We start from the raw sequence: 15,501 nt of genomic DNA, 5'->3' as shown, positions 1-15,501 counted from the left end.
TCAGGAACTGCTTCCACATCCTCTCCTGGCTGCCAGGCTAATAATTAGCATTAAATCTCAGCATAACCTGGCTAGAGGTGTGTTAAGCCTGATGTGGGGGGAAGAGAATATACACCTAAAATGTTCCAAGAACTAGTTTGCATTGACCAAGAAGTGATCACAGAACACTCCTGTGTTCTTTATCAAAGGGGACCAGAATATAAGACTGAATACACAGGAATTCACTGATTTGGGGCACTTTCTTAGGAAAAGGGACTTGGCATCCTAGGAAGGACTCAGGAAATGGTATAAACTCACTGCTGGGGTAGATCTTAGAAGCATGAACAAAAAGTTAACATCCATAGGGATAAACGGTCTCTACATAATAGAGGCCAGGAGTTTCCAATTATCATAATAACCACTAAATCTAATATGTATCCCCTGCATTTGAGTAGAATGATGTCTTCTTACTCCTCATATGCACCCCTATGTTCATAGCAGTGCAATTTACAATAGTTTAGATTTGGAAACAGCTTAAGTGCCCACCAGCAGATGAGTGGATAAAAAAGATGGGATACATTTACACAATGGAATACTACGAAGCTGTAAAAAAGATGGAATTCTTACCATTTGCAACAGCCTGGATGGACCTGGAGAGTACTATGCTAAGTGAAAGAAGCCAGTCAGAGAAAGGTAAGTATCACATTATCTCACTCATATGTGGAATCTAATAAACAAAATAAACTGATAAACAAAATAGATTCAGAGATATAGAAGCATGGAACAGACTGACAAATTTCAGTGGAAAGGCAGAGTGGGGGAGGAGATATTAACTGGGGAACTTATATGCATATATGCATAGCCATGGACACAGACAAGAGAGTGGTGAAGACATGGGAGGGGCGGGGGCGGGGTGAAAGGTGTCACTGGAGAAAAACAACAACACCACAAACAAAGGAGACATCTGTAATTCTTTCAACAATAAAGATAAATTTTTTAAAAATCGAAATGACAAAAGAATGGCTGAAGGAGAGGTGCACAACCAGAGCTTGTCACAACAATAACACATGAGAGTTTTCTGTGAAGGAGATGAGAACCACTGTAAGAGACATAGCCAGGGTGAGATTGTCTTGGGTCTTGGCTAACAGAGCACAGAGACTTCAGTAGAGAGAAGCTGAAGTGTATTTCCACTTGTTTAAAGGATGAGGAAGAAAAAAGTGACACTCCAGAAAAGAAATACATTTACCCAGGGGAAGGGAACTTCAGAAGAATGACTCCCAAGGATAAAGGGAAGTCTCTATAGCACATACAGTAGTGGCAATTCAGGTTTAACATTTTCTAGAATTCTCCTCTCCAGGAGGACTGAGCTGGAAAAGAGAAAAGGCCTCAATGTTTAGACATCATGAGATTGCATATTCTAATTATTCAATTGATACAGGGTTTTGTGATCCATAAAGCCATACATTTTTATTTAGAAGCAGGGAAATTACTAGCCTGAATAAGTAAGTGGGAAACCAAATAAACTTGCTTTAAGATTGCATTACTTAAGACATAATCACCTAAACAAAGAAGCTTAAAATAAGATTCTGAAGACTCTAGTTAAACAATATATTTGCTTTCTTTAATGGCTGAAATGAATGTAGACTCTACTGCAATGAGACATTTTGTTAAGGATAGTGATTACCAGTGTCACCAGGTAGCCTTGCACTGAGGGACTGAACACAGAGCAATGAAAAATAAACAGAAGTTCCAAGGGCTTGGAACTGAATAAACCATTTCTTGTCTAGAACATTGTTTCTTATTGCAAACCATACATTCATACATTCTTAATACAAGATAACTAGAGGCCTGGTGCACGAATTCATGCACAGGTGGGGTCCCTCGGCCTGGGGGGGGGGGGGAGAGACTACAGGAGGCTGGCTGGCCACCCTCCCATCAGGGCTGATCAAGGGGGCCAGCTGGCGGGGGAGAGGAACCGTGGGAGGTTGGCCGGCCAGGGGGAGGGACCACGGGAGGTTGGCTAGCTGCGGGAGGTTGGCTGTAAGAGTGCACTGATCACCAGGGGGCAGCTCCTGCATTGAGCGTCTTGCCCCTGGTGGTCAGTGTGCATCATAGCAACTGGTCGATTGGTCGTTTGGTCGTTCAGTCGTTCGGTCACTTAGGGTTTTATATATATAGATGGTGTTTGAATAAAATAAATTTTCATGGATTACCTGTCATGCAAGTGCTTGTTTATAACTTAATTCTATCTTACTATGAATAACATTTTTTTTCCTTTCAGTCCAAAGTAAAATCATTAGTTCAATCCTAAACATGTAAATTTTATTTTCAAAATGTCACTAAAAACAATGTCACAGTAACCTTATGAGTCCATGCTGGATCAAAATCGGTATTTTTAAGCACAAAGTTCTTTAAATAGAACAGTGATTGTATTGTTTATTGCATTTCCAATGTACGGTTAAAATAGACAGTTATCCAGAGATAACTCACTATGACTCAATGGATCTACCTTTATGACACCTCTTCATGTATCAACTTTCTGATATATTCTCAGTAAATGTGACAGACATTTACTGAGAATATATCAGAACAGAAAGTTGCTAAATAAAAGGTTTTTTTGAGTTGAACATTCAATAATTAGAATTTACTTTCACAACTTCAATCTTCACATTAACATCTAAAATAATAATAATTAGAAATAATAATTCCAGAGTTCACCTTTAAATAAATCATAAGGATAATAAAAGGCTCATTAACTTCATATCAAATATTATACAGTACAGACTTCTTTACATACTTGCTACTGCTCAAATGAAATCATTTTCAGAGAAATAGAGAACATTTCTGAAATATTTTCCTTTGGCACTATGTTCATTCTATCCATTGTAATATTGAAAAACCTTGAATAGAAACCTTGAACAAACTATTCTCTATTCCATTGTAATCTCTATTCCTCACTTTAAGAAAGACTTGATTTATTTTGGCAGGCAATTCCAGTCATATAGATGGGCAGAATAGTAAGACACTGATATGGGCTAATGGGAGAAGTGATGAGTCAGGACAGTCCCTTTCGAAACTATCTTTCCCTCCTAAAAAATTTACTACTGATAATTTCTCTGATAATATGGCACTGCATCTGTGGCTGTATTAGAACTAGAGAATCAGAAGACATTTCATCAAAAGGAAAATATTAAATTATTTTAACTCAGTTTCCTTTTTCAAAATATTGGAAAACTAAATCACAGAGATATTCAATTACTTGGTTAAAAAAAGTCACCCAGCCATACAAATAATAACATATACAGGACTAAAGACAGTCTCCTTATTCCCTACCAGCACACTTTCACTCCATTGAGCTGTTTAGTGTGTAGATGCTGAACACAGTTTGAAGATTAATTGAGGGAAGGGCAAAGAAAGGAGGGAGGAGACATGTTAAAGGGGCACCAGAGAACATTTGCAGGGTGATGTTCATTATCTTGATTGTAGTGATGGTTAGATGGGTCATATGACATGTCAAAACTTATCAAATTACCCCTCATGTAGGTGCAGTTTATTCTATATCAGTTGTATTCCATAAAGCTGTTTTTTAAAGAAAGAAAAAGACCCAAGCTTCACATATGCCATGATGAAAGTAGATTGAAAATGAAGTTTGATCATGAAGCACACAAAAAATCTCAGTATTTTGTAACTGTTATTTCAATGTAGCTTCAATGATTTTAATATATCCTAATTTTAGGAAATGCCGTCATTCAACTTTTTTCTTTCAGTAAAAGACTTTTCTGGAGGGAAAAATGTTATAACTAGGAAGGTCAAGTTAAATTGGACTGAAACCAAAGGTTTCCATGTCTCTTTTCAAACTCAGAATCTACCGGGTTATAATTGATCCCATCTACTCTATTATAAGGAAGTCCCTTAGACCTTTCTCTGAAGCCTACTGAGATGTACATTAACAAGCTATTTCCAAGAGAGCTGATTACACTGGCTTGTCAATTTCAAGTGCTTTATTAATAATTTCTTGGGCTGACCCTTCTGAGACTCCTAGAATCTAATAGAAAAAAAATGTATAAATCACAAAAGGATTTTAAATTTCTCAGATTTCAACATCAACTAAGGAAAATGTCATAGTACTTAACTCTTGAGTCTCATATAGATTTAGTATCAAAACAAAGTATTAATTTGAGACTAAAAAAAATGATGGGTAACAAACCATTGAGAATTGTACTGTGCTATTTCTGCACTGTTCTTGTATTTTTCCCACTATTCCTCAATTTGGCCCTTTTTATCCTGCCAAACCCTATTCCATTACACAATTATTTTCTGTGGTTACAATCAAAGTAAAAAACATTGTGGACTCCACTATCATCCAAGGTATAGAGCAGTGATGGCGAACCTTTTGAGCTCAGCGTGTCAGCATTTTGAAAAACCCTAACTTAACTCTGGTGCCGTGTCACATATAGAAATTTTTTGATATTTGCAACCATAGCAAAACAAAGACTTATATTTTTGATATTTATTTTATATATTTAAATGCCATTTCACAAAGAAAAATCAACCAAAAAATTGAGTTCGCGTGTCATAGGTTCTCCATCACTGGTATAGAGGGTCAAATCATTTTGAAGATGAAATTTTGGTAAAGATGGAACTAATTGTTAAAGAAAGAATACAGAAAAGCAGGGTTTTTGTAAGATTTGCAAAGATCTAGATAAAATATAATATTTATGATGTTATATAAAGCACTAATATTTGCAAACAAATGGAAGATAGAGTATAATAATTTGTTCATACATTGTTCAGGCATATCACTCACTTTCAATAAAGTTCTGTACTATACAAAAAGTAGATCGACAGAAAAAGCAATGCTTATATGATTCGGAATGTCTGTCCATGGGATTTTTAACTCATATTTTATCTAATATTTTAAATAACTTTGTTTCTTCTCTATGCATTGGGACTCACTACATGTGGTGTGTCTCTCAACATTCACACATTTCTCTCACTGTACTGAAAGATGTCAAGCTATTTGAGGTCCCTATCCTTCAGTTTGAATTCCTTTTTATTATTATTGTTATTATTATTATTATTATTATTATTATTGATTTTAGAGAGGGAGGGAAGGAGAGGGAGATAGAGAGAAAAACATTGATGTGAGAGAGAAACATAGATCGGCTGCTCCCTACTGGGAATTGAGCCTACAACCCAGGCATGTGGACTGACCAGGAATTGAACCAGTGACCTCTTGGTACACAGGACCATGCTCAACCTACTGAGCTGCATTGACCAGGGCAGGTTGAATTCTTCATGAGCCTCAATTTAAATCAGACCATTTGAAGCATACTATCTAAATCTGGTGAAAAATTATATTTTCAAACATTTTAGAACAAAACAGATGAAGAGAAAAGAACTCTATGTTATTAAACATATTAGGTTGGTAGAATAATACGAGGAATGTAAGAATGGTGTACTAACTGGTCTCATGTATGACTTCCCCTGCAACACTAATGGGTAGACAAGGAGAATCAAATACCATATAAATATGTTTGACATCCAGGAAATCGCTAGGGATTGCAGGTGCATATTCTAGAAAGAAGAACATTCTGAGAGAAAAAAAAAATGGGGGAGTGAAGGAATTCTAAACTCATAACTTGTGATTTACCCTTTGGCTGAGCTTTCCTTACTGCACTATCCTATGTGTGAAGAGATTCGGTAGCCATTGGTATTAGTTTTCTAAGGCTGCCATAACAAAGTAGCACAGACTGAATGGCTTAAACAACAGGAATTTATTTTCTCACAGTTCTGGAGGCTAGAGGTCCATGAGCAAAGTGTCAGAAGGGTTGATATCTTCCAAGTCCTGGTGCAGATGACTACCTTCTTTCTGCATCTTTGTTCTGTACCTGTCTGTGTCCTAATCTTTTCTTCTTATAAGTGTACCAGTCATACCAGATTAAGGCCCACCTTAATGATCTCATTTTCCCTTAATTACCACATTAAAGGCCTTATCTCCAAATACAGTCATATTCTGAAGTACTGGGGTCAGAACTTCAACATATACATTTTGAGGGGATATCATCTAGTCCATAATACCACTCAATATGATACCCCTCCTACACACACACACACACATTTCCTTTTAGTGAGTGCTGGGCTGCCGGTAGCCCAATAATTCTTTATTCTCACCTTAAAAGAATACCATGATCAGGTGTCTGTCTACCTGATCTTCCTTGTGTATCATAAGTTCTAATCATGTTGTTCTATCACCTACTACATAAGGTTTGCTCTCTCTTTTAGGTATTAGTTTTTAATCAGAGAAAACTAGTCTACTAGCTGTTTTCTGGTCAGAAACTATTGCTGCCTAATCTTTGTATATCAGGGTCTGCATGACATCCAGATCTTAGTTTAGATATTACCGCCTCCAAGAGTCCTTGCTATTCTAGTCTCAAGTAGTCTCCAAATCACTGCCACCTTTTTAATGATCTATACAGCACTTACAATTGTCTAATATTTTCTTGCCTATTTGTCTTTAGTTTCTGTCTCTTCTATTTGACTGTATATTCCATGAGAATTTGGACCTTGCCTGTTTTGATTAATGTTATCATCCCCAAACATATAACAGTACATGGCATAGAGTAGTACTCAATAAGTATTTATTGAATTAAATGGCTGGCCAGCTACTGTTCAGAATGATAATGTATCATTCTTGATTTTTTAAAATGATCATCCAAAATTACCCTACAAGTTTGTCTCTGTAGCTGCCCTGAAGGTTCCCAAGTCACTAAAAGGAATAAACAAGGCCAATTGTGTATATATCTTTATTTCTTTTTACTTTGAGTCTATGTTTTGTAACAAACAAGAAGACTATGTTGTATATTTCATCCTCAGGAGCATCTGATTAGAATTCACTATCATCTGATTCACTAAGTCACTAATGACTTTTAGTGTCTAAGTCATTAGTTAAGAGTCCTAAAAAGTCAGGAAATTATCCCCATTGTCCTTGGATATTCATGAGCTGTTCATGCAAGTAACTATTAGCTGCTGAACAGAATGAAAAGAACTTTCTATATAAAACATAGAGAACAACAATAACAATTACAGAATAGAATAAAAAGATTCGACTCTTCTGACCTCCTACATTCATTTCTCTTATAACTTTTTAAAATGTTTTATTGCTTTTTAGAGAAGAAGGGAGAGGGATAGAGAGATAGAAACACTGATGAGAGAGAAACATGGATACATCGATTGGCTGCTTCCTATACACTCCCTAACTGGGGATTAGGCCCAAAATCAGCGCATGTGCCCCTACTGGGAATCAAAACAGTGATCTCTTGGTTCATGGATCGATGCTCAACCACTGAGCCACACCTGCTGGGCTCTCCTAGAACTTTCTTTACTATATTAATAAGTTTAAGGTGAATAAGGGAGGGAACAAAACCTAAACCTTCCAATTACATTGAATTCTGCATATTTACATAGATTTACTTTTTATAAAACCATGAGGAATCAACAGAATTCTTTTCCCTAGGGGTAGAATATGATTAACTTCAACAAGGCAAGAGATAATGGTCATGCTACCCTCTCTCATAATCACTGAGCTCTTCGGAATACAAGGAGCACTTTGAAGACCAGGCAAGAATTAACCTTTAATGTATTTGAGCATCGAGATCTAAGGTTATTCAAATGAGCAGGATATATCTTTTGAGGAATAGCTGATGTTTTTTAATTCATGCTCATTTTAGAAGTACAGAATTGATTATACCTTAGTTTGACTGATCCTTTTCCAGTTGATAAATCATTTCCTGTCTCTGGTCACTTCATTTGCTTTGTCTTGACAAAGGGCATCATTGTGTATGTTACTCCCAACTGAGTCACTGATTTCAAGTAACAAAAATGTTTAAGTTTTTCATGTTTTTAGGCCCAAATTATGATCTTAAACACTTTATGTTTCCTAAGCCAGTAAGTCATTATTCACTATCCTGCTGACGTTTTTGGGAATGAATCATGATCCACTTCGGGCTTTCCTGTTCTATTCTTAGTCACTCTCTGCCTTTACCTTCAAGAGTGGCTTCTTTCTTTTTCTAATTCTTCATTTTCCTTACCTATGGGTACAGATCGTCTTTCATCAAAAAAATGTATGCACTTAAGCATTCTTTCACACCACTGCCAAGACAAGAACAGATATTTATTGGAAAGACAGAAGTGTTAAAGTGTCAATTATTTGGAGATTTTTGGATTATAAACCTTAAGATGTGTGTAAGAAAAAGATAAGTTGTTGTTCATAAGAGTGATTCACTTAACTTTCTTAGTCAAAGCAAGCAGCATAAAATTTAGGAATGACAGTGAATTCTTTTGATCAATTATCCAGTTAAAAATTTGTTCTCCAAAGGGGACTCTTTTTCAAGTTGCAATATTAATTGGCTTTCAGTGAGTAACAGTGAATGTGCATAGTTACAAATGTAAGGAAAGAGGTGAGGCAGCTGGAGTCCCTGCTATTTAACAATGACTAGGCCCTGTGCTTCTAATTCAAAAGCCCTACTTGACAGGAAAGACCATATTGTCACCATTGCTCATGGTTGATAATGTATTTCTAATGGAGTTAGGTTTTCACCTGAAGGCATCTTATATCACTGGGAAGAAAAGGAAAAGTGATGAATTTCCTGGATACCTCTGCCTATTGCTCAATAATTAGCTTTCTACTTTACACATTAGTTCATATTTAGATGACATTTGAGTAGGCACTGTTATACAATGTTGAGTGGCCAAAAGGAGGTGATTTTTTAGAGTCAAACAGTTTGATCGGAAACCCAGTCTTATATATATTGATGATATGACATTTGGAAAATTACATAATCTCTTAGTGTTAGTTTCTTCAGTAATAAAACATAGATAATAGTAACTTATTCTATTGAGTTCTCAAGAGGATAAAATGGAATAATTCTAATAATTCATGTATGGCACTTTGCTGAGTTTTTAAATAAATTATTATGTCAATAAAGTTTTTGTATCATTGTTATTTCCTCCAAGAATGTTTGATAACAGTTCAGCAAGCTGCTTCATGCTAAAAAACAAAACCAAAAAAAAACTAAAATAAGGGATTAAATAATTTGCCCTGAGAGTACTTGCGGTTACTGTAATATTGGGTTCTTAATTTTCCCCATTTGCTGAGGTGATAGAGGCATAATTTAGCTGCAGAACCAGTTCAACAGAGAACCATCTCTATGATAAACTGCAAAAGGTAATTATCCCAAAGTGCTGCAAAGTCAGAAGTGAGAATGCTCTTCCATGGAATTTGGACCCAAATTTGAGGGCCCAGGTTTGACTGTTTTGGAATCAAGGGATATCAAAACTTAAACTTGGTTTCAGAAGTTGCAGATTGGTAATGCTCTGTGGTACCTAGCAGAAGCCAAGAATATTCTGTGGAGAAAATACCTTCATAATACACCTCCAACTGTTTCACAGGCAATATTTAATGTATATTAAAAGATAATAGAAAACACAGGGAACTTGAATCTATAAGTTAAAACCAGTTGAAAACTGTAAGAAAAGGAGAATCAAAAAGACTTCAGATACCAGAATTATTAAATGCAGATGGTAAAACAATCACACATAAAGAAATGAATGTATTTGTTTGACGGTCTCCAAATTCTAATTAATTCATAGCTGTGGCAAGAGAGCTTTTGTTTACCAAATTTAGGATAAAAGGAAGAAAAAAACCCAACAAACCTAAAAGAGAAATTCATCTTTCCTGCAATAATAATGTAGAATGTGTTAACATAAATGTTCCAGTGTCCTGTTTCTCAACAAATATTGACACTTAACTCTCAACAACTAATTAAAATATTCTGCCAGGATAGTTAGCTCACCTCAACTAAAAGCCAACAAAACAAAACAAACAAAACAAAACCCACAAAAGAACCAAAAAGATGGTGAAGGAAACTGGCTTTTATTGAGAACTGATTATTTTCAGACCTTGTGCTAAATTCCCTCTCCCACATATGTATATTTGATACTCATAATGCCACTTGAAGATGAAAGACCGCTGGACTTCAAAATTAAGGTAATTATTCCAATGTCAAATATCTAAGAAATAGTGTAGCTATTACTGCTACTATCTCCAAGAGCCAAGCTTTACCTACTGTGACATGCTCTTGGTAAGCAGAACATTGGAGGAGGTAATGAAATGATGCCAGAATAGAGAAGTGGTCCAAAAATTTAGAGGAAAGACTAAGGATTAATTTAGTGCACTTATTCTACAGGATATACAACATAATCATTTTTTATATTGCACTTGGGATCATGTATACAATTATCCACTAGATTGTCCTATATGAATGTGTCATAGACAAGCTGAAACCCAAAATGTATAAAACTGAAACTATCTTCCAAAACTTGTTCCTTCTCTCTTAGGCCTTATTTTTGTAAATGGCAACATCCTTTTATGCAAGGCTGAAACCTGGGAGCATCTTAACTCTCCCTTCTCCCCCAACTCCACAGCCACATCGGTCCCTGATACCTTTCAACTCACTCTTCTTACTATGTCTTAAAACATCTATTACCCTCCATCTTACTTCCTTCACTCTGGTTCAAAGGGATTGACTACATTTTACCTTGAATGTTAGAATATTTTGCTAACTGATCTGGTTTCTAATCTTACCTTCCTGCAATCCTCCACTGTACTATCAGAATGGTTTCCAAAAAGACACATATTCCCCTGACCCCCCACCCCCAAGGTTCCTGGAACAAATTTCAAACACCCTAAATAGCATATTCATCCTTTCACTGTCCTGTTCCTTCTTTCTTTCTCTCCCTTCCATCCTACCTTCCTCCCTCCCTGCCTCCCTCCCCGCTTCCCCCCTTCCTCTCTCTCTTTCTCTCTCTCTTCAGCCTTGATTTTTCTCCTTTCCACCAAGCTTATTGAATCACACTAGTGCCCTGCCCCCAACATGTTACTTGATGCCTTGTGCCTTGACGGGCTGCCTGAAAGGAACATGGCAAGTAGTTTACAGGTCCCGGGGAAATGGCTGCTACCCTCTGGGATAAATAGATACCAATCAAATGCAACACAATTACCTGAAAGATATTTTAAGAAAATATTTAATCTCCAGATTGCCATAAACCCTAGTCATGAATCCAAGCAGAGGCTTTCTAAGTATTAGCTCATTTCTTTCATTATTCTTTCTTCCTAATTAGAAAGATAACAGCAGCTGTGTCCTCAGCCCTGGACCTTGTACTAGCATTTCAATGGCTTAGAAGGTCCTGAAAACCTGTCAGGATAGAAAATAAACACATACAAAGAGGCTACTATGGGCCAGGTACTCTAAATGCATCAAATCTAAAGGAATAATTTGGAAATTGTTGTATGCATCTGAATCACGTTTAATCTGTGGTGGGGCTGAGAGTTGGCTTTCATATGAATTCCCAGGTGATGTTTTTGGTGTTGACACACAGAGCACAATTCAAGTAGCAAGGTTCTGGTCTATTACAACACATTTCCTGCTGGTGTGACATTGTGTTGGAAAATCCCATAATTATTATCCCTTTGCAAACACCCTGTGCAAGAACTGGTCTTCAGCTGATGGCATATTACGTCATGTTTAGAGGTGAATCACTTACCTATCCAGGCACTGAGTAAAGCCTAAAGCAGCCACTAAGGGGATATGCACACTTTGATCAGAGGGATCTGGGGAATAGGATGGCAAAGTTGGCACACAGAGACAGCAAGGAGCCTACAGATGCCTCACTGTGGGAATCTGAGAAATGCAAGGAAAAAAGGGTGAGCAGCTCCAAAAACAAACACCTTCATGGTCATCACAAGTGTTCACTTTGTGAACATTTGTGATGAGTCCATGTATGCACTTTTGCATGTAGTTAATAATATTTTAAAAAAATAACTACCTTGCCCTGACCACGTTGCTTAGTAATTAGCGTGCCATCCCGCACACTGAAAGGTTAAGGGTTTGATTCCTGGTCAAGAGCATGTACCTGAGTTGTAGGTTCGATCCCCGGCCCCAGCATGTGCAGGAGGCAACCAATCAATGTGTATCTCTTACATTAATGTTTCTCTCTCTTTCTCTCTCTCCCCTTCCCTCACTTCCACTCGCTCTAAAAAAAAAAAAAAAAAAAAAAAAAATCAATGGAAAAAATATCCTCAGGTGAGGTTAAACAAAACAACAACAGCAGTAACAACAACAAACTACGTTGTCTGTTTTGCTGTGGGCCCAAGACCGTCTTTAACTAAAACAAGTATGAATTGTTTCCTTTTTCTGCTTCTGTTTGGCGTGGAAAACATTTGTGATGTTACAAGGTATTTATGTAAAAAACAAAGAAAACTAGTTCCATCTACTGAGACTGAGCCGCAGGGATCGATATCATTTTGCTTCAGGAATGCCCTTCATCCACTGACCTGAGTTTGCTCCTGATACGCTTCCTCTTCGGCTCTCACCCTAAGGAAACATGTTGTGCTTGGGTGGCCTTTCATTTGTACTCAGAGTGGCCTGAGGCTGCATTCCTTCTTCAGAGGGCACTTTGCACTCATTTCTAGCGAAACTGATGAGCTGCAGTATGTCTGCCCCCAAACAAAGATCACTATAGAGATGAGTATATTCCAGGCCTTGCTATTTTTATAATGCACATGTAGACATGCCCAATATCTTCGTTAAGAGTTCCCAGAGAGCTTCCTGGAAAATCAAAGACCACTGGCAGGTACAAAGCCCTAGAGAAAAGCAATAAGCTGAGTACCCAGAGTGTCTGCTAGACATCTTCCCTGCCCTTTCAGCTACTTAGCGAATGTTTACCAGGGTCTGAAGCTGAGTAAGACGCTGAATCTTTGTCTCCATATTCATTTATAAAAGTACATGACTCTCTGTATGGCACACTTTGTATTGGAAAACATAATACCATGGAAATTGAATTATCCACAAACTACAAGATGAATACCAGCATTTTTAATCTGTGTTACACTGCTCTTTGAATCTGACTCTGGCTTACGCATTTTATGACATGCATACTAACCCCTCCTAGAATGTTCCAGCAGTATTGAACTATCTTTTGTTCCTTGAATGCTGCAGGCAATTTTATACCTTTTTTATGCAACGGATTCCTTCTGCCTGGAATGTCTTTCTCCATAATTTTTTCAAAGGGAACTCCTATTCATCCCTCAAAATCCAGTTCAAATATCACTTCCTCCTAGTACCTGTTTCTCTCCTAAAATTAATCATTTCGTTGGAATCATAATGTTGTGACTTCATATGAGTTTTTCTTATAATACTGATCATATGTTACATTATAGTTGTTGGTCTACATGTCTGTAAGCTTTAGAGAGCAGCTATAGAGTTAAGCCTCTGACTGACCTGTTGGCAAAGCCACAAATAAGTCCCAGCTTAGAGGGCACAGCCCTCTTAGCATAATTAGACTTGACCTTATGATGCTCCCTAGATCTTATCTGGGTAGCTAATGGGCTGTGGGAGGTGCAGCAAGTGCTGCCAAAACAAGTGAAACTCACAAGAACACTGTAACTATGGTGACCACTACCTTGTTTACCTCTGGCTATAAAATAAAGGCTCAGGTTGTTGTCTGGATCTCTCTCTCTATGGCCTCAACCAGGCACAGGAGATCCACCGAGCTTATTCTCTGTCTGTCTTTTCTACATTCCTTACCACCGCCCCCCCCCCCCCCCCCCCCCCCTTAGGCTCACTGAACCCTTGGCTGTGCTGGCCTGCCACAGTAAGCAACCATAGCTTATTTCTTTTCACTTTTTTAACTTTTGTACCTAATATTGTACTCAAATATTTGGGAAATATAAATTGAATTGAAGGACCTAGTAGAAACTTCAGTTGAATCGAGTTCACTGTTGACAAAACATTGTAGAATAGAAAGAAATTCTAGCCATCATGTAGTGCAGCAATATAATTACACAGAGAAGGACACCATGGCCTAGGAGGTTTGCTGGCTTGTTAAAACTCCTAGTTAGTTAGTGCCATAGTCAGAAATAGAGTTTAGTTCTAGGGTTCCCAGTACTGCCACAATATTTTGAGCATGTAAACAAATGCAGGACAATGTAGCTTTTGAAGTGCCATACATTTTCAAGAATTTGGCACTGTAATTAGTATTTTTATATCCAATGTTTTCCCCATATAACAGGAAGGTGGCAACATTGATTTCAGCTTTATCTTGAATACATATTGCCTGAAGAACATTCTATTATACACAATGCCCCTGCTCCTATTCAAAATGGCAAACTCATAAAGCCATGCATCTGTTTATTAGAGGCAATATTTTCCCCTCTTTTCCAGCGCCATGGGATTTGTCAATTTCATTTATCATAAGGTAACAGGAATTGCCCACATGCTATTTCATCAACAGTGGTGATCTACAGTAATGTCCTGCTGACTGTCTCTGACTTGGCATAAGCAGAACATAAAGAGATGGATGATGCTAACAGGCGAGAGTCAGCGAGGTTTTCCCTTTCCCTAAAGAACCAGGCACACAGAAGAGAGTAAAAAGGAAGAAAAGAAGCTGGCAGCACACTTCCATTATTGTGCACCCACCTTGAGCCTGGAACAATGATTGGTTACAACAGGCTGAAAATCTATAGAAATCAGAAATCAGTGCCTAGACTGGAATCTCTAGTCATGGGCAGAAGGCAGCTCCATGATTTTCTTCACATGTAAAATAGGAAAGTTGGACAATAATAATTCTAAAATGCAGTAGAGTATATAAGAAGCATTCTTCTAGGTGCTTTATGCATATTATTTCATTTGAAAGTATAACAACCTCTAGAAGTTCATATTATTGTCTCCATTTTACTCATGTATGCTGAAGAAGTGCTAAAGATAGGATTCAAGCCCAGATTTGTTGCATCCAAAACCTAGTCTTAACCATCATGCTCTTCTAGCTCCAAAAATGTATATTTTAATAGAACCTTGCTATCAGCCTGAATGAATGCTGTGAGTGACCTAACAAAGACCAGCATTCTTCTGGGGAGGTAGCCACCTTCCACTCAGTACACTGTCCTTGCACAAATAACATCAAACAAACATGCTAAGTACAGTGCAAGACTAGGCAAAGCCTATAGCTCCATTCGACAGTATCTAACTACTGAGACACACAAGTGAGCTCCCAGTCTTCAGCAGAAAGTCACATACTGTGGAAGTGCAGTTTGGCATGTCCACTTTACCTCCTGTCAATCCCAATTTCATTTCAGAAATCAAGACCATCTGCTAGGGCTGACTGGCAACCCCTGAGCGATGGATGAATGGATTACTCTGACGCAACGTTTGCTGTGAAAGAGAGGCTAAAGGACAGCCTGGACAAAGGGACCAGGCAGCCTCGATTGCCTGCCTTGTTAGGCTTCTACTGTTGCAGCAGTTTGAGATAAAGTTTATCTTTTAGATACAATCAACAGAGTAAGTAATTTTGGAAGGACACATTTGTTTGTAATCTCTTTTAAGCAAGGACACCCAAAAGATTAAGCATAAGGATTCCAGTAAACACCTGGGGGTCTGCAGGTTAAGGGATAATTAGGGGCACTGC

The sequence above is a fragment of the Myotis yumanensis genome, unplaced genomic scaffold (assembly GCF_028538775.1).
Source record: "Myotis yumanensis isolate MYYU_CA2020_CCGP unplaced genomic scaffold, mMyoYum1.0.hap1 SCAF_3, whole genome shotgun sequence".
In the NCBI taxonomy this organism is placed as follows: domain Eukaryota; kingdom Metazoa; phylum Chordata; class Mammalia; order Chiroptera; family Vespertilionidae; genus Myotis; species Myotis yumanensis.
This window is presented reverse-complemented; position numbering follows the sequence as displayed.